Here is a 15,684-nt window from a genome sequence, read left to right on the forward strand (position 1 = left end):
TCTTTCACTCTACTTGTGCCTTCGTGAGTCACTTCGAGTGTGTGCCAAATATCAAATGCGGTTTCACAAGTTGAAACACGGTTAAACTCGTTTTTATCAAGTGCACAAAATAAGGCATTCATAGCCTTTGCATTAAGAGCGAAAGCCTTCTTCTCCAATTCATTCCAATCGATCATTGGAAGAGAAGACTTCAAAAATCCATTTTCGACAAGATTCCAAAGTTCAAAATCCATAGAAATAAGAAATATCTTCATTCGGGTCTTCCAATAGGTGTAGTCCGTCCCACTGAACATGGGTGGACGTGTAATAGAGTGGCCCTCTTGGTTTCCGACATATGCCATCTCTCTTGGGTTTTAATCCGTTAGAGAGTTAACCCCGCTCTGATACCAATTGTTAGAATCAAGAGCACTAAGAGGGGGGGGGGGGGTGAATTAGTACAGTGGAAAAATTTCTGCGATTAAAACGAAACTGCGTTCGAACGATAAAAATGATTTCTGTGTGAAAGCCGATTCTAAGCAAGATGATGTTAAAGTCAATCTATGAAGGCAGTTTGCAGCTATGATGAAAACCAGAATATAAGCACAAACTGAAATACGACGTTCGTACGAAGAAACTGATTTACGTCTAAATGCTGATTCGAAAATCACTTGATTAGGCAATATGCAGTTTAAGCAAGAGTATAACGGCATTTTTCAGTTATGGTAGAGCATAAAACGTAAACGCAATCTGAAATATGATGATCATACGAAAAAACAGATTTACGTCTAAACGCTGATTCGGAAAGTGAAAGGCTTGAAACCCGATCGTATATGTGTAGAAAGCAGTAAGCTTCAGCGGAGGTTTGCTGTAAAGATAATATGTTCAAAGTAAATGCAAACCGAGATTTAGAGTGGTTCGGTCAATCTTGACCTACTCCACTTTTGGCTTCCTCCACCGACGAGGTCACCGACGTCAACTAGAGGCATTCCTTCAATAGGCAAAGGCCAACCACCCTTTTACAGTTTCACTCCTTTTGATGGGCTTAGGAGACAACCCTTACAGAAATTTTCTCTCCTCTCTTTACAACTCAGAACTTGGAAGAACAAAGGGAGAAGAACTTTTGGCCTTTACAATAATTTTGAGCTCTAAGATTCACAGAAAGGATCAAGATTTCGGTGTAAGTTCATACTCTTTCAGTGCTGAATGGGTGGGGTATTTATAGGCCCCAACCCAGTTCAAATTTGGAGCTCAAAACTGTCAATTCCCGAAATTCCGGGATCAGGCGGTTGCACCTCCTGACTGGGGCAGTTGCACCGCCTAGCAGAGCTCGAAGACTGAGCCTCTGGGCGATGCTACCTCTTGTCAGGGGCGGTTGCACCTCTTGCCGCAGCTCGAAGACCGAGCTCAGGCGGTGCCACCTCCTGTCAGGGGAGGTTGCACCGCCCAGTCTCGCTCGGAGACTGAGCCCAAGCGGTGCCACCTCCTGGATGGGGCGGTTGCACTGCCCAGTCTCCCTGGGAGACTTAGCCCAGGCGGTGCCACCTCCTGGCTTGGGCGGTTGCACCTCTCACAGCAATCAGGGTCCGAATGGGTTGATCCATTCGGCCCAATTTGGGTTTGTTTAGAGGCCCAATTGCCCCAAGATTAAGTTAATGGGATCACCTCCCATTTCCAGCTTAATCAATGTGCTAACTATGATAATTCCTAAGACAATTTCTGCAGCTTGCTCCGGTGCATCAATCGCTTCTTTCGGCGAGTTTTCGGCGAACTTCCATCGATCATCCAATGAACCCTCGGTGATGCTCCTGCGGACTTCTGGCAAATTCCTGGACTTGCGATGATCCACTTTGCGAGTTCCGACGAGCTTCTTTGGCAAGCTTATGGACTTCTCGGATTTGTTCCCGCAGAACCTCCGACGACTGTCCGAACTTCCGTCGAACTCTCGAACTCCCAACGTGATCATTGTCTTGACTCCGGCGCAACTCATACTGCATGTCTTACTTTCATCGTAGTTAATCCTACACACTTATCTCAACATATAGATTAGATAATAAATGACAATTGACTTCATCATCAAAATCCAAGATTCAACAAAGTTGATAGGGGATCTCTATAAATAAGAGGGTTTCAATAGTTTATAGGCTAGAGCTTTTTTGCTTCCTCTCTTATTCTCCTCCCCCTCTCCATCTGAGTAGGCCTGAAGCTTTGAGGAGCGTCATCGCAACCCTATTGTGTGGATCACCGCTAGGGAGAAGGGCGCTTGACCTCCTTCACCCTCTCTAAAAGGTCTGTAGGGATTCAGGTATATATAATCTCCCTAGGTAACACAATCTATCTTACACGTGATTTTCTATTATACAGATTTTTACACACTAATATCCGCACAACGATGAACATATATTTGGGAATTGAGGATTTTATTTTCTGGTTGTTCATGCGAAAATTGGTTTTGAACTATGTGTGTTATGTTTTGGAGAAGCCTTTGATGTCAAAATCGTTAAAGCAAAAGTAAGAAAGGGCATCAACTTTTACTGCCCTCACTACCATCTGTTGAATCTCGGATTTTGATGATATAATCAATTGGTGGGTTAATTGATTTAATCCATATTATTGAGTTAAGTGTGCAGGATTAACTACGATAACCAGAAAACATAAAGCAAGGATACCGAAGTCAAGTTCGATGGACGTTTAAGAGTCCGAAGAATCGTCGGAGATGCTGCCGGAACCAACCGAGAAGAAATCAGGAACCTGTCGAAACTTTCAGAAGTTCGCCAAAGAGATTGTCTGAGGTTCACGGAGATCACCGAGAAGGCTCGGCTACTCATTAAAGTCATCACAAGTTCGGGAGCTTGATGGGAGTCTATCGGAAGAAGTTCGTCGGAAAGCTCGCCAGAACAAAACTCGACGTTCGCGGTTGAAAAATTGCTTAGGATGTGTTTTGTTATGTAGTTCACTTGTAATTAGGATTAGGATTAAGAGATAATCTTATATCCTGGTTAGGGGCCAACTAGGCCCAAAGTCAGATTTGGTTTGGGCTAAAATTAAGCCAAACCAATGAACCGAATGTTAGGATCGAGAGCACTAAGAGGGGGGGGGGGGTGAATTAGTGCAGCGGAAATCTTACAGCGATTAAAACCAAAAGCTGCGTTCGTTCAATAAAAACTATTATGATGCAAAAGCTAATTCTCAGTTTGTATCTAAGTGCAGTTTGCGTTTAAGCGCAGATTGCGTCTAAGCGCAGTTTGCGTCTAAACACAGTTTGCGTCTAAGCGCAGTTTGCGTCTAAGCGCAGTTTGCTTCTAAACACAGTTTGTGTCTAAGCGCAGTTTGCGTCTAAGCGCAGTTTGCGTCTAAACACAGTTTGCGTCTAAGCGCAGTTTGCGTCTAAGCACAGTTTACGTCTAAACGCAGATTTACGTCTAAACGCAGTTTTACGTCTAAACGCAGATTTACGTCTAAACGCAGTTTTACGTCTAAACGCAGATTTACGTCTAAACTCAGTTTACGTCTAAAACGTCTAAACACAGTTTGAGCAGTTTTACGTCTAAACGCAATTTTACGTCTAGACGCAGTTTCAAAGGGATCTGAACATTAGAAACTCGTTCGTAAAAGCGCAGAAGACAGTTTTGCAGAAACAAGGCGTAAACGTAAACTGCAATGTAAATATCATACGAAAACGCTGGTTTACGTCTGAAAGCAGATTCGGACAGATCAGCACTTAAAAACTTGTTCGTGAAGGTGTAGAAGACAGTTTTGCAGAATTAAAACGTAAACGTAAACTGTAATGTACGAAAACACCGATTTACGTCTGAATGCAGATTCAGAAAGAACAGCACTTAGAACTTGTTCGTAAAAGCGCAGAGAGCAGTAGTTATGAAGGAGGTTTGCAGTAATGATAAAGTGCTCAAAATAAACGCAAACCAGAGATTTAGAGTGGTTCGGTCAGTCTTGACCTACTCCACTTTTGGCTTCCTCCACCGACGAGGTCACCGACGTCAACTAGAGGCCTTCCTTCAATAGGCGAAGGCCAACTGCTCTTTTACAGTTTCTCTCCTTTTGATAGGCTTAGGAGACAACCTTTACAGACCTTTCTCTCCTCACTTTACAACTCAAAACTTGAAGAACAGAAGGAGGAGACTTAAAGGCTTTACAACACTTTTGAGCTCTTAGAATCACAGAAAAGATCAAGATTTCGGTGTAGGTCTGTATCTTTTCAGTGCTGAATGGGTGGGGTATTTATAGGCCCCAACCCAGTTCAAATTTTGAGCTCAAAACGATCAAATCCCGGAATTTCGGGATCAGGCGGTTGCACCTCTTGACTGGAGAGGTTGCACCGCCTGCCAGAGCTCGAAGACTGAGCCCAGGCGGTGCCACCTCTTGACTGAGGCGGTTGCACCTCTCTGCCAGAGCTCGAAGACCGAGCTCAGGCGGTGCCACCTCTCTGTCAGGGAGGTTGCACCGCCCAGTCTTGCTTGAAGACTGAGCTCAGGCGGTGCCACCTCCTGGCTGGGGAGGTTGCACCGCCTAGTCTCGTTGGGAGGCTTAGCCCAGGCGGTGCCACCTCCTGGCCTAGGCGGTTGCACCTCCTAGTGCAATCAGGTTCCGAATGGTTAGTTCCATTCGGCCCAATTTCAGTCTTTCAGGGGCCCAATTGCCCCAAGATTAAGCCAATGGGATCACCTCCCATTTTCCAACTTAATCAACGTGCTAACTACGATTAAATCTTAGACAATTTATGCAGCTTTGCTTCGGTGCGTCAATCGCTCCTTCCGGCAAGTTTCCGGCGAACTTCCGTCGATCATCCGATGAACACTCGGTGATGCTCCTGCGGACTTCCGGCAAACTCCTGGACTTTGCAACGATCCATTTGGCAAGTTCCGACGAGCTTCACTTAGCAAGCTTCTGGACTTCTCGGATCTGTTCTCGCAGAACCTCCGACGACCGTCCGAACTTCCGTCGAACTCTCGAACTCCCAACGTGATCATGAACTTGACTCCGGCGTAACTCCTGCTGCTTGTCTAACTTTCATCGTAGTTAATCCTGCACACTTATCTCAACATATAGATTAGACAACAAATGACAATTGACTTCATCATCAAAATCCGAGATTCAACAATCTCCCCCTTTTTGATGATGACAATCAATTGATAATGGAGTTATCCTTAACTCCCCCTGTCTATATGCCATAGTTGAGATAAGTCAACCTTGAATTCAAGACCTAAGAATTCAAGTGACGTATTGATAAGTTAGATCAGTTAAACTTATCAATACTCCCATCATGATACTCATCATGATGTATCTCTTCAAGGATGATGTCAGGGCTTGACATACATCAACAAGTTTGTATGATTGTGTTTGTAACTATTCATCATGTAGTTTGAACATTATCATATAAAGCTGTGAAGCACTATTACATGATGCACACATTTGAAATATTCTAGCAAGTTTTGTATTTTCTTCACATGATAAGATATCAACTCAAGGCATAATGCAAACTTTAGCACATGTTCATATATCTCTTGGTGATGCAAGGATTCACATGATAAGATATCAACTCAAGGCATAATGCAAACTTTAGCACATGTTCATATATCTCTTGGTGATGCAAGGATTCACATGATAAGATATCAACTCAAGGCATAATGCAAACTTTAGCACATGTTCATATATCTCTTGGTGATGAAAGGATGACATAATCATAGCAGTGTGTTTATAGCATCACTCATAGTATTTCTAATCATGGCAGTGTTTATCAATTCATATATCTCCCCCTTTGTCATCAACAAAAAGCTTAGTAATTATGATACTAGGAAAATAATAATAGCAAGCTTATAGAGGAATTTTACATAGATTGCTTTAAATACTTCTTCCCCTTTTTGTTATAATCCATTGTCTATGTAAAGATTTTGCAGGATTGAATACATACACAGGAATCATTTCATCAAATCTATTTCAGAAACTTATTTTTCATGAAAGTGTACGAGAAAATCTGGTGTATAGCATTCGAAAAATAAGATGCATTCGGACAAGATTTTGTTGCAGATTTTCACATATAATCATGGAAACATGGCAATCAAGTGATTTGATCATTCAATAAAGTCCGAAAAATAATATTAACAAATTTATCTATTCGGACACATCAACATTCCTAATTCTGAATCAAAGCACAAGGTTTTCAAAACTTTTAGTTTCAAAGCACAACATTCTTAATTTGGACACATCACATACCAAACAGTAATGATACCATAAAAATCTGAGATAACTTTTACCACAAGGCGCAAGATATATGTTTACCACGATAGATGTTTACAGCCAGCACATCAGAAGTGAGTAACATAAGAAGTTTACAACAACAACAGGTGTTCAACAAGTTCATTGATGAGGTGGAAAATTAAAGTGCCTAAACAAGGAGTCAAATTGACTATGAATTTGCTGCAGCTCAAATAGGATTTGATCTTGTCGTTGTTCAATCCGTTCTTGTCTCTGTTCGAATCGATCCATTCGAATCCCAATTTCTTCGATGGATGTATGAGTTTGCTCAACTGGATGTGTTTCCTTAAAGGGAAGGGTCGGAGGAGATTGGGTACTCCTAAATACTGGTGTTTCCAGTTCTGGTTCAGGTTGAGGGTGATCAGTCCTTCTAGGGATTCTAACCCAGTTACCGTTTCTATAGTAACATCTTAGTCGGTGAAGTAGATTTTTGTTTATTATGCTGAATCGATCTACTTTCATTACTTCTTCTTCTGGTGGTATTAGAATGTCGTAAGCTTTCATTATTCTTGTGATTATACCACCATATGGGAGCATCATATCTTTCTTAGATAATTCTAACATGTTTTGTTGGATAAGTTAACCAAGACAGATGTCATGTCCCTTCATGATTAAGTACATAGTTCCTAATTCTAATTGACTTATTTCATCATGATGGTATTGTTTAGGAAGAATTATACTAGTCCTGATATGATGAAGTATCTTAGTGTTCAAAGGCAATAGATGTTCACAACTTTTAGGAACTAATGCTATGTTAGGATTGGCAAAGATTGTTCCTAAGGCTTCAACATAGGATGTTCCAATACTTTCATCATCCCATGATCCTCTAAAGTAAAGTCCTATGCTTTTTATGGGAATGCCTATCATATCACAAATGAACCTATCAGTGATTGAGATGTGTTGTCCTAAAAGATAGGTGGACATCCTTTCTTCATCATCTATTTGTATGTTATTGTAAAATAATCTAACTAGCCTAGGATAGATGGGTTCGTTAATCTGCAAGATTGGAAGTAGATCTAGGTTTGCAAACCATTGGATAGTCTCTAAGTCTCTTAGTTCATTTAGATCTACGTATTTTCCCTTACTGATACATCTAAGTTCGAAAGAGGGAAATTTTTCAGCATGGTATTTTGAATCGAAAAGAGTGAAATCAAACTCTTCTATTAATCTCCTCTTTCCCTTGTCCCTTGAGGATCTTCTAGATCCCATAACTACTGCTGTTCAGAGGGATGATGATGTGCAAGAGTAAATGAAGAACAAAACAGAATTTAAGGGCTTCTTAGAGAGTACCTTTGTGAAATCTTCAAGAGAAGGAAGGATTCTTGATGTTTTGCTCTGAAATGGAAGGTATTTGGACGGCTTAGAGGAGTGAAATGAGAATGGAGGAGACTTGGAAGAGTAGAGGAGGAAATGGGAGTGAGTTAGGGTCGGTTTCACCGCCGGCCCTAGTGTGGGTTTAAAAAGGCAGAGTTGCGGGCGGTTGCACCTTTGGCTGGAGCGGTGCAACCTCTGGCAACCCGTGGTAGCTGGAGGTGCCACCGCCAGCTGGAGAGGTGCCACCGCCTGCAGCCAGTGAGCACCTAATGTGATTTGATCAGAGAGCCTTTTCCTTGAGGAGAGTTTTTTATTTCAGAGCAATTAATGTTTCTTACGTGATTTCGTATGAGTTTTTATTTAAGAAAGAAGCTCTTGTATGATCAAGATAGATCTTTTAACGTGCATATGTCATACATATGTTGATAGTTTGTTTGGTATCCCTTTTAAGATCATGACATATTTAGTTTCTTCATGATACAAGAATTAATTCGTAGATGATAGTGTTAACGGGTTCGAAGATCAAGGGGATATGTGAATTTGGATATCATATGTTTCTAATAAGGTTGTATCCAAATCGTATTTGTGATTTCATAACTTCCACTTGTTACTTAAGCGTTGCGAGTTCCTTTTTGACTCTTGGTTTATGACTATCGAGAGTCAAGGAGCAGAATATTATTTCTTGCTCCGACCTAAAATTTTAATGTTTTTATAGGAAGGGATGATTTTTAGGAACCCATTTGCTTTTGGGTGCCTCATAAATAGATCTACATTTTCTATCATGTTGCATAGAGTTTATCATGGTTCCTTTAGGAACCCAAATCAATTTGTTTGGACTTATTTTCTTGAATGGACAACAATGTGTCTTGTGTCCAGATTTACAACAAAAGTTGCACTTGGTTTGGTGTTGAACATGTAAGATGGAGCCTTTTATGAAGGTGGTTGGATTTTGGTGAGGACTTCTCACGAATCCAATTCCACTTCTTTTGGGAACGTGACCCTTGTTTGTAAGGATCATGTTCAATGACTTGCTACCAACCTCGAATTTCTTCAAGGTGTCCTTAAGTAGCAAGTTTTCTTTTTGGAGAGTTTCTAGATCATGGCATTTTATGCATGGGCTTAAACTATCATGATGTTCAGCATTTAACTTATCGAAATTACAAATAAGAGTATCATGCTCCTTTTTTAGCAATTTGTATTTACTACTGATAATCTTACACTCATCAAACAATTCATGGAAAGCATTTAATAATTCATCGAAAGATAAATCTGCATCTATTGAATTTGTTACCTCATCTTCGATGGCCATTAAGGCGTAATGAGCAACTTGCTCGGTGTTGGACTCCTCTTCTTCGGATGCGCTTGAGTCATCCCATGTTGCTTGAAGCGCCTTTTTCTTTGATGTTCTCTTCTTGACTTGGGGACAATCACTCTTGTAGTGTCCCGGCTTTTTGCATTCATAGCAGATTACTTGGTCCTTCTTGGGTTCAAGTTTATTTTTTGTATCATTCTTAAACTTGTTTCTTTTAAAGAACTTTTTAAACTTTCTTGTTAGAAGTGCCAAGTCATCATCACAGTCCTCATCACTTGAGTTTTCTCTCAAGTGGCATTCAGAAGTTTTGAGTGCCATATCCTTCCTGTTCTTTGGAAGGATGTCTTCTTGCTCTTCATGAGCTTTACAAGTCATTTCGTAGGTCATTAATGACCCGATTAGTTCTTCAAGAGGGAAATTTCGCAGATCTTTTGCCTCTTGAATAGCAGTGACTTTAGGATCCCAACTCTTAGGAAGGGATCTTAGTATCTTGTTAACAAGCTCAAAATCCGAAAAGCTCTTTCCGAGTCCTTTTAGACCGTTGACGACATCCGTGAAACAAGTAAACATGTCGCCAATGGTTTCACTCGGTTTCATGCGGAAAAGTTCAAAAGAATGTAACAACAAATTGATTTTTGACTCTTTTACTCTACTTGTGCCCTCATGGGTCACTTCGAGTGTGTGCCAAATATCAAATGCAGTTTCACAAGTTGAAACACGGTTAAACTCGTTTTTATCAAGTGCACAAAATAAAGCATTCATAGCCTTTGCATTAAGAGCGAAAGCCTTCTTCTCCAAATCATTCCAATCGATCATTGGAAGAGAAGACTTCGAAAATCCGTTTTCGACAAGATTCCACAATTCAAAATCCATAGAAATAAGAAAGATCCTCATTCGGGTCTTCCAGTAGGTGTAGTCCGTCCCACTGAACATGGGTGGACGCGTAATAGAATGCCCCTCTTGGTTTCCGGCGTATGCCATTTCTCTTTGGGTTTTAATCCGTTAGAGAGTTAACCTTGCTCTGATACCAATTGTTAGGATCGAGAGCACTAAGAGGGGGGGGGGTGAATTAGTGCAGTAGAAATCTTACAGCGATTAAAACCAAAAGCTGCGTTCGTTCAATAAAAACTATTATGATGCAAAAGCTAATTCTCAGTTTTATCTAAGTGCAGTTTGCGTCTAAGCGCAGATTGCGTTTAAGCGCAGTTTGCGTCTAAACACAGTTTGCGTCTAAGCGCAGTTTGCGTCTAAACACAGTTTGCGTCTTGCGTCTAAGCGCAGTTTGCGTCTTGCGTCTAAGCGCAGTTTGCGTCTAAGCGCAGTTTGCGTCTAAACACAGTTTGCGTCTAAGCGCAGTTTGCGTCTAAGCACAGTTTACGTCTAAACACAGATTTACATCTAAGCGCAGTTTTACGTCTACACGCAGATTTACGTCTAAACGCAGTTTTACGTCTAAACGCAGTTTTACGTCTAAACGCAATTTTACGTCTAGACGCAGTTTCAAAGGGATCTGAACTTTAGAAACTCGTTCGTAAAAGCGCAGAAGACAGTTTTGCAGAATCAAGGCGTAAACATAAACTGCAATGTAAATATCGTACGAAAACGCTGGTTTACGTCTGAAAGCATATTCGGACAGATCAGCACTTAAAAACTTGTTCGTGAAGGCGTAGAAGACAGTTTTGCAGAATTAAAACGTAAACGTAAACTGTAATGTACGAAAACACCGATTTACGTCTGAATGCATATTCGGAAAGAACAGCAATTAGAACTTGTTCGTAAAAGAGCAGAGAGCAGTAGTTATGAAGGAGGTTTGCAGTAATGATAAAGTGCTCAAAATAAACGCAAACCAGAGATTTAGAGTGGTTCGGTCAGTCTTGACCTACTCCACTTTTGGCTTCCTCCACCGACGAGGTCACCGACGTCAACTAGAGGCCTTCCTTCAATAGGCGAAGGCCAACTGCCCTTTTACAGTTTCTCTCCTTTTGACAGGCTTAGGAGACAACCTTTACAGACCTTTCTCTCCTCACTTTACAACTCAAAACTTGAAGAACAGAAGGAGGAGACTTAAAGGCTTTACAACACTTTTGAGCTCTTAGAATCACAGAAAAGATCAAGATTTCGGTGTAGGTCTGTATCTTTTCAGTGCTGAATGGGTGGGGTATTTATAGGCCCCAACCCAGTTCAAATTTGGAGCTCAAAACGATCAAATCCCGGAATTCCGGGATCAGGCGGTTGCACCTCTTGACTGGAGAGGTTGCACCGCCTGCCAGAGCTCGAAGACTGAGCCCAGGCGGTACCACCTCTTGACTGAGGCGGTTGCACCTCTCTGCTAGAGCTCGAAGACCGAGCTCAGGCGGTGCCACCTCTCTGTCAGGGAGGTTGCACCGCCCAGTCTTGCTCGAAGACTGAGCTCAGGCGGTGCCACCTCCTGGCTGGGGAGGTTGCACCGCCCAGTCTCGCTGGGAGGCTTAGCCCAGGCGGTGCCACCTCCTGGCCTAGGCGGTTGCACCTCCTGGTGCAATCAGGGTCCGAATGGTTAGTTCCATTCGGCCCAATTTCAGTCTTTCAGGGGCCCAATTGCCCCAAGATTAAGCCAATGGGATCACCTCCCATTTTCCAACTTAATCAACGTGCTAACTACGATTAAATCTGAGACAATTTCTGCAGCTTTGCTTCGGTACGTCAATCGCTCCTTCCGGCGAGTTTCCGGCGAACTTCCGTCGATCATCCGATGAACCCTCGGTGATGGTCCTGCGGACTTCCGGCAAACTCCTGGACTTTGCGACGATCCACTTGGCAAGTTCCGACGAGCTTCGCTTGGCAAGCTTCTGGACTTCTCGGATCTGTTCTCGCAGAACCTCCGACGACCGTCCGAACTTCCGTCGAACTCTCGAACTCCCAACGTGATCATGAACTTGACTCCAGCGCAACTCCTGCTGCTTGTCTAACTTTCATCGTAGTTAATCCTGCACACTTATCTCAACACATAGATTAGACAACAAATGACAATTGACTTCATCATCAAAATCCAAGATTCAACACCGAAGAGCCAGGCGGTGGCACCGCCCAGCACCCGAGAGCTGGGCGGTGACACCTCCTTGGCTGGGCGGTTGCACCGGCCAGCACCCGAGCGCTGGCCGGTGGCACCGCTTGGCTGGGCGGTGGCACCTCCAGCATCGGGAACCCAAAGAGAATTCAAATTTTGGAGCCCAAATTTGAATCCTCTTGAGGCCTATAAATACCCCTCAAATCTCAGCTGAGATTACAACTTTTGAGAAGCATTTGATTGAGAGAAAAGTCTTAGAAAGTTTTAGCAAGTCTTGTTTTCAATTTGCTAGAGAGTTCTCCTTCTTTCTTATTGAAAATTTATAAGAGGTTGAACTGCTTGTAAAAGGTTGTAAGAGGGGTGTTTACCCTTCCATTTCAAGAGATTTGCTAGTGGAAGGTGGGAGCCTCATCAAAGAGGGGCCTCGTAAGTGGATGTAGGTCATTTGACCGAACCACTCTAAAATCGGCGTAATCTTTGGTTTGCATTTCATTATTGTCATTTACATTACTGCAAACCTTCTTACTGCTTTAGTTCCTTATTACCCTTGCTGCGCAACTTTAAGAATACGCTTTCAAGTTAAGCTTTTCAAGTTCCATTCTTATCGTACGAAAGATTTTTCTAAAACCGAAGTTTTAATCCGCTGCACTAATTCACCCCCCCCTCTTAGTGCCACTCCGATCCTAACAAGTGGTATCAGAGCGAGGTTATCTCTCATATTTGGTTTAATACCCAAAAGAGATGGCTTACTCCAGCATGCAAGAGGCCCATTCTATTGCACGACCACCTTTGTTTAATGGGTCGGATTACACATATTGGAAGACTCGCATGAGGATCTTCCTCATTTCTATGGACTTTGAGCTTTGGTCTATTGTCGAGAATGGATTTCAAAAATCTTCTCTTCCGATGAGCGAATGGAATGAATCGGAGAAGAAGGTTTTTGCTTTAAATGCAAAGGCTATGAATGCCTTGTTTTGTGCACTAGACAAAAACGAATTTAATCGTGTTTCAATGTGTGATTCGACTTTTGATATTTGGAGAACTCTTGAGGTCACTCATAAAGGCACTAGCCGAGTGAAAGAGTCCAAAATCAACATCCTTGTGCACTCTTACGAACTTTTCCGAATGAAACCAAGTGAGTCCATCGGAGACATGTACACCCGGTTTACGGATGTCATCAATGGACTCAAAGCTCTTGGTAAAGATTTTACTAACTTTGAACTAGTAATTAAAATCTTAAGATCCCTCCCTAAAAGTTGGGATCCAAAAGTTACGGCCATTCAAGAGGCCAAAGACCTTAAAGCATTCCCTCTTGAAGAACTCATTGGGTCTCTAATGACCTACGAAATGACATGTCAAGCTCATGACGAGCTCGAGAACCCCCTTCCAAAGAACAGGAAGGATATGGCACTCAAATCACAAGAAGACCACTTGAAAGGAACATCAAGTGATGAGGACAGTGACAATGACATTGCACTTTTGACTCAAAAATTTAAAAAATATTTAAGAAAGAACAAATTTAAAAATAATATAAAAAATAAATTTGAACAAAAGAAGGACCAAGTGATTTGCTATGAATGCAAAAAACCGGGACACTACAAGAACGATTGTCCTCAAGCCAAAAAGAGGACATCAAAGAAGAAGGCGCTCAAGGCAACATGGGATGATTCAAGCGCATCCGAAGAAGAGGAGTCCAACACCGAGCAAGTTGCTCATTACGCGCTAATGGCTTTAGGAGAAGAGGTATGTGATTTATTTAATGAAGATTTATCTTTTGAAGAACTCTCTATCGCTTTTCATGAATTATTTGATGAATGTAGAACTGTTAGCAAGAAGTTAAGTATCTTAAAGAAAGAGCATGCTTTGCTACAAGATATGTTTGATAGTCTTCAAGTTTAAGGTTGGTAGCAAAGGATTAGATATGATCCTTGCACACAAGGGTCACATCGCAAATAGAAATGGAATTGGATTTGTAAAAGGATTACATCAAAATCCTACCACTTTCATAAAAGGACCTACATTACATGTTTCCTCTTATATGAAATGCAACTTCTGTTGCAAATTCGGACATATTGCCTACAAATGTCCATTTAGGAAAATTAGTTCACAAAAATTAATATGGGTTCCTAAAGGAACTATAAAGGATTCAAAAATAAATAACAAGGTTAGTGGGTCAATTTTTGAGGCACCCAAAATCAAATGGGTACCTAAAAATCATCATCTTTTGTAGACAAACCCACAAGCTAGGAGCAAGAGATGGTATCTCGATAGTGGATGCTCAAGACATATGACTGGAGATCCATCTCATTTCTCTATGCTCACTAGCAAAGAAGAAGGGTACGTCACCTTCGAAGACAACAACAAAGGCAAAATCATTGGCAAGGGAACTATTGGTAACAAATTTAGTTTTTCCATTGATGATGTTTTACTAGTTGATGGATTGAAACATAATCTCTTGAGTATTAGTCAACTATGCGATAAAGGTTATATCGTTAGATTTGAATCAAATATGTGCATTATTGAAAAACCAAATCATAACATGACTATGATTGCTTTAAAACAAAATAATGTCTATACCATCAATCTTGATGAACTAAGTAATGAAATGTGTTTCTCCGCCGTAAATGATGATGCTTGGCTTTGGCATAGGAGATTAGGTCATGCAAGCATGAAAACAATATCTAAAATCTCATCTCAAGAATTAGTACGAGGGATTCCGAATATGAAGTTTATTAAGGATAAGGTATGCGATGCATGTCAACTAGGCAAACAAATAAAAACAAGCTTCAAACCAAAAAATCAAATTAGCACCACTAGACCATTACAATTGATCCATTTGGACTTATTTGGACCAATTGATACAACAAGTCTAGGTAGAAGCAAATATGCTTTTGTGATTGTGGATGACTACTCTAGATACACTTGGACTTATTTCTTAGCTCACAAAAGTGATTGCTTCAAGTGTTTCTCTAAATTTTGTAAACTCACTCAAAACGAAAAAGGCTTCATGATTTCATCAATTCGGAGTGATCACGATGGTGAATTCCAAAACCATGACTTTCAAAATTTTTGCGAAGTTAATGGGTACAATCACAACTTCTCAACTCCAAGAAATCCTCAACAAAATGGAGTAGTTGAAAGGAAAAATAGAAACCTACAAGAAATGGCAAGAACTATGTTAAATGAACATAGTTTACCCAAATATTTTTGGGCCGAAGCCGTAAATACGGCTTGTTACATCATGAATAGGGTCCTAATAAGACCATCTCTATCAAAAACTCCCTATGAATTATGGAATAACAAAAAACCAAATATTTCTTATTTTAAAGTTTTTGGTTGTAAATGCTTCATTTTAAATGAATAGGATGCCCTAGGTAAATTTGATGCTAAATCCGATGAAGGCATTTTTCTTGGTTACTCCTCCGTTTCTAAGGCCTTTCGTGTCTTTAACAAAAGAACCTTAGTAATAGAAGAGTCTATTCATGTAGTTTTTAATGAAATTTCTGATTTAAAGAAAAATGATTTTGATGATGATCTTGGTTTTGATAATTTGAATTTAAACGAACCCCCTCCTCAAAATAGCCATTTGAATGCATCTTCTTCCGAAATTTCTTTACCCAAAGAATGGAAGTATGTAGATGCTTATCCAAAGGAGCTAATTATAGGAGATACAACAAAAGGGGTTCAAACTCGTTCTTCTTTCAAGAATTTTTGTGCTAACGCCGCTTTCCTTTCTCAAATTGAACCTAAATGCATTGACGAA

This window comes from Musa acuminata, chromosome BXJ1-4 (assembly GCF_036884655.1).
Source record: "Musa acuminata AAA Group cultivar baxijiao chromosome BXJ1-4, Cavendish_Baxijiao_AAA, whole genome shotgun sequence".
NCBI lineage: Eukaryota > Viridiplantae > Streptophyta > Magnoliopsida > Zingiberales > Musaceae > Musa > Musa acuminata.